Consider the following 5,138-nt stretch of genomic DNA (forward strand, 5'->3'; position numbering starts at 1 on the left):
TGGAACTCATAAGCACGGCGGTCGTTCCGACTGCCTTGTGTCGAACCACCAGCGGGATTACCACGCGGTTGCGGTTGACGTCTTCCAAAGCCTTGACCTTGGGTATCATTATTTGCCATCCTGGCAAACAACAACAACAAGCGTGTCATTTAATCAAAATTAGTAGACTTGAGGACCAGGTCTGTGAGGAGGTGTGCATAATGCTTCCTTTCGTTAAACTGAGTTTTAAGAAAGTCTCATACCTTTATCGGTATCATTTTGTTGAAATTCTCGCTTGGAAAAAACGTTCCTCTATCAAAAATTATTCGACGCGGTACCACAAAGGTGCTAGAGTACTTACTTACGCCCTTAAAACTTTTCTGATTGGTTTTACATAAATGTAAAAACCGATTTTTATTAATACCATGTGTGTGTTGCACGTATTGCTATGTACAAAAGGGTAGGCCCTTTTTAAAGATTATATTATCAAAAGTTATGCTTACTTTCTCCATCGGGTTTTTAACAACGGTTGTTTATCTCCAGTCGACTTGGCATACATATAAGCACATTTAAGGCAGGGCGAAACGCAGGGAGTAAAGCTACAGATACACATGCTCGAAAGTAGCACGCTACTAAGCATGCTTAACAGCATGCTAATATTGAGTATGCTATCGTACTGGGTACACATGCTAGGTATTGGCATGCTAGTTTTGAGTATGCCGTTGTATTATGTATATTGTTGCCGTAGCATGCTCAAAGCAAACATCCCAGTCACACTTGCTACAGAACTCTTGTTGGTAATACAAGCGCTGCCTTGAAATGAATAAATCAATTAGCTATTCGTACTGAACTCAATAAAATTGTGTTTTTGCTCGCGGTGAAATGTACTAAAAAATTGTTGCTGAAAAACACCAAAAAAACAAGAAATAGAACTATTTGGGTTCGTGATTGGATAGCAAGAAGAGCCAATCTTGGAGCGAGCACTCGTTTGTTGGCAGAAATGCGAGACGAAGATACCGAGGGCTATATAAACCATTTACGCATGTTGCCTCATCAATTTGATACGTTACTTTCAAAAGTTGAAGCCTCTATACAAAAGCGGGACACACATCTGCGAGATGCTATTCCTGCTAGAGTTAAATTAGAAATCACTTTGAGATTTCTAGCTGTTGGAGATTCTTTGCACACATTAGAGGCACTTCACCGAGTGGCAAGATCTACTATATCTCAATTTATACCCGAAGTTTGTGCTGCGATAACCATGTCTTTAAAGGAATATAATAAGGTAAGAAAAACAAACATTATTTTTTTAAATGTTTATTAATTAAAAAATCAACATTTATAGCATCAATCAAAATCAAATTGAGAAATATTTCACTCAAGACATATCCCAAGCTTTGCTTAGGACATCAGCTGTTCCTTCTGAAGTGCCTTGCATAGATGTCCGTCTAAGTAACGAAAAATGTCTTGATTTTGTATGTTAGATGAATACTGTGTGCATTCTGAAGTACCTTGAATAGATGCCTGTCCAAATGATGGCAACGGTTGCACATTTTGTGAGTTAGGTGGATTCTCTTGAATCACAATTGGTTGATTTGGGGTGTACATAGTAGGAATGGATACGCTTCCAATATTTGGATACAACTGTCGACGTCTAGCTGATAGTAAACTTGCTTGAATTTCAGCTTGCACATCCAATGCTAAATTTAATGGCAGTGCGCGTAGTTGCGAAGCTACATTAAGACCAAAATAATGAAATTCATCAAAATGTGGTGGATTATTTATATTAGAGGATATTTGTTCTAGGCGCTCTAAAGCAGCAGTTACTGAATCATTTGTTGTCGTAGACACTGCGTTTCTTTCTCTGCGAGTGAATCTCTGATATGTTAAATTTCGGCTAGAATGACTCTTAGTAGATTCTTCATCAGTAGGTCCAATTTCTACTTGTGACCGAGGTTGGGCGCAGACATATTTTGTTTAATTACTGCAAGAAAGGACTTTTACCTGGCGGCTCGATGACCGGAGTTGTACCGCCACACCGGTGTAGACGGAGAAGATGATAAATTGTCTGCACGTGAAAAGAGGTTGTCCGGCTTGCAGAAATTTATAGAATTACCGTTCCTTGATTGAAATAAAATAAGAAAATAAATAAAACAGTTCCCTCTCAATTGACACAATTTATTTAAGTTTCGGGTTGTACGTAAGATGGTAAATATTATTAGCTATGTATACAACTTACAATTACGATATAACTACACTTCTGGACACATCTATTGGTCCACCTTAGAGTTTAGGTTTCGATGGCCCCTACCGAAATATGATTGCTAGATTGAACAAAAACTGTTGATGCAGTTTTAAACCTGATACAGTTTACCATCTTTTTCGATCGTATTGTTTTAAATTTGAATTCAGAATACCATACGACATGGAGCTACGCCTAACAAGTCGGATATGCGCCTTGTTAAAGGCAATTGATTTTTGAATAAAAAACATGTTTTATCAAATAAAGGTTTAATTTAAAAACGCGTGTTGCCTCCATGGGCATCTACCACAGCTCTCATACGATTACGCATAGAGTTTATCAACCGCTCTATGAAATTTTGAGGGATCATCTCCCATTCCTCTTCTATGGCAGTTTTCAACTCCTGCATCGTCTGGGCAACTGGCTGACGAGCCCTAACACGTCTTTTTAGCTCGTCCCACATGTGCTCAATGGGGTTCATGTCTGGGCTTCTGGCTGGCCAGTCCATAACTGTGATGTTCACATCATCACATCCCGAAGATATTCCCTGACGATGCCGGCCGCATGGGCTCTTGCATTATCATGCATAAAAAGGAAATTTGGGCCCACATAGTCCGCGTATGGTATCACGTGAGGTTCTAAGCACTCACGAATGTACCTTTCAGCATTTAATGTTGGCAGCCGTGGTCCTGTAACAACCTCAAGTTGAGTTTTGCCGCTCGCGGATATACCGCCCCAGACAGTCCATGAGCCACCGCCATAAGCAACCCTCTCTTCAAAGCAACATTTTGCGAAACGCTCTCCCTTACGTCGGTAGACCTTCTTCCTTCCATCATTGCCATGTAACACAATTTTAGACTCATCAGAAAAGAGTACACGGCTCCAATCTTGCTGTGTCCAATTTAAATGACTGCGTGCGAAATGAAGGCGCGCTGTTCGGTGGGCTCGCGTTAGTTTGGGCCCATTAGCTGGCTTGTGTGGTACCATATCGCGTTCTTTTAACCTTCTCCGAATAGTTTGAGCGCTCACAGATACTCCGTAGAAGTCGCGAAGTTGGTTTTGTATCTCAATGGAGGTAAGGTGACGATTTCTCAAGCTGGTAGTCACGATGAATCGATCCTGCCTTTCAGTTGTAACCCGAGATCGTGGCCTTCCATGGCGACGAACAAAGCCGCCAGTCTCTACCCAAGTAACACAAAACACAATTATAAGAAGCGTACAACAGCATGAACCTACGTGCAGAGCAGTATATGAGCAGCATATGTAGCACTATATCAGCCGTATAAAAGTCTATAAGTGTCTTGTAAGCGCAATTTGGGCCCCAAATAATACGGCTTTGAGCATTATTAAATATTATTAGTGCTGCTAACCAGCGCTTATAATGTTATTGAAGACAGACATTAGTAAAGTTGTTAGACAGCATATTCTAATGTAAAAAGCATTTTATTAGATGTTAGTACAGCTTTGAAACAGCTTTCAGAATTACAATGCCAAAGTTACGTTTTATTCTAAGGCTGAACGTTTTATTTTGTTTGTTTGAAAGTATTCGAAAAAACTTATCGCATTTTATTGTCCGATTTGATTATTTTTCGTTTAGAGTATTGCAGTGCAATGGTGTTGTGAGGAGATGTTTTAATGTCTTTGTTTAAAATAATTTATCATAAGGTAAGTATCATTTTTTTTTGTTTCAAGAATGAAAATGAGCTGGGAGTATTAGTCTTATGTGAAAATATATATATGTTTGTGGTTTATAATTCACGCGCCCTCACAGAAATCCTTTTTTTAATAAAATAGGGACAAATTTAGAATCGACATATGACACTTTTTGTGATTTTTTTAACGATTTGATTAATTTTAACTTATAAAATTGGTTCTATCGATACTCCGCTTGTAAGAAAAGGATAATAAGTAGTATTTCATGCATATGTGTATTATAATTTTATTTTCTATGTTAGAGAAAACAGAAAGCAAATGGCGTCAGATAATATTAATGTTTTAAACTTTCAACTAGTGTCTTTTAATGTTGTCAGTCTTATTATAGTAAAAAGAAAATGGTTAAGTCATTCAACCTACATATAAAATATCTAAGTGATATCTTTAGCATTACTGTAACACTTTTTAGGTATGTTATAATGTTCATTAGGTTTAAACGTCATAAAAATGGATTGCTTTAGTGTTAATCAGGGTACCGAAACAATAATTTAGAATCCTTTAATCACGTCATGATCCCCTACTCCACGTCTTTCAATTTTATCTGTCTCCAATTAGGTAGGTACCTAGTTTGACAAGTGTTAAGTATAAAATCATTATCACTACAAATGTAATTTGTAATGAAACACGATATAGCTACCTATCTTATTTTTCGCTCATTGTAATAGTAATAATTTAAACGAACTTTTTGTAACTAGTTAGTAGTGTTGCTGTAGTCGTTTTTTAAGGGTATGCGTTATACGGGTAATTATTTAGTTTTCAGGTAACTACTTCTCTATTAAGTCATAAATAAGCTTATTTGTTTTTTTTTCAGATGCCTTTTAAAATAGTGCAAACGACCGAAAGGGATGAAGGAATGTTCTACGGAACTTCTTGACTCACACAACAACCGATTGTACTGTATTTTGTGTATGAGGTGTATCATTTTTTGGAACACGTTTTGCATTTCTTAAACCAAATATAAAGTTTGAATATTCCGTCTTTATCTTTCTCTTTACTCCACCTTTTCTCTTAGGCTGAGTTGCACCACCTAACTTTGACCGTAACTATGACGATAACCGATGTTTTTTGTATGGGGTTTGACAGATTTTTGACGTTTGTTAAAGTAAGTTGGTGCAACCCGGCCTTAAGTCTTTTTCCACTGTTTATTCATGTCAATAACGTGACACGTTCGACATAAATTTTCTAATGAATATACATACAGGAC

The 5,138-nt window shown here is 37.5% G+C and overlaps 1 long non-coding RNA gene across 2 annotated transcripts; it reads left to right on the forward strand.

Annotated features, from left to right (window-relative positions):
* Positions 1-1,274: 1,274 nt before the first annotated feature.
* LOC135081146 (uncharacterized) lies at positions 1,275-4,908 on the forward strand. 2 transcript variants are annotated; one of them, XR_010259134.1, is made up of 2 exons: positions 1,275-3,886; positions 4,746-4,908. It is a non-coding gene; the product is annotated as an uncharacterized LOC135081146 (long non-coding RNA). The 2 variants fall into 2 exon arrangements; XR_010259135.1 differs by lacking the exon at positions 1,275-3,886 and adding an exon at positions 3,893-4,660.
* Positions 4,909-5,138: the final 230 nt, after the last annotated feature.

Source organism: Ostrinia nubilalis, chromosome 19, assembly GCF_963855985.1.
Source record: "Ostrinia nubilalis chromosome 19, ilOstNubi1.1, whole genome shotgun sequence".
In the NCBI taxonomy this organism is placed as follows: Eukaryota; Metazoa; Arthropoda; class Insecta; order Lepidoptera; family Crambidae; genus Ostrinia; species Ostrinia nubilalis.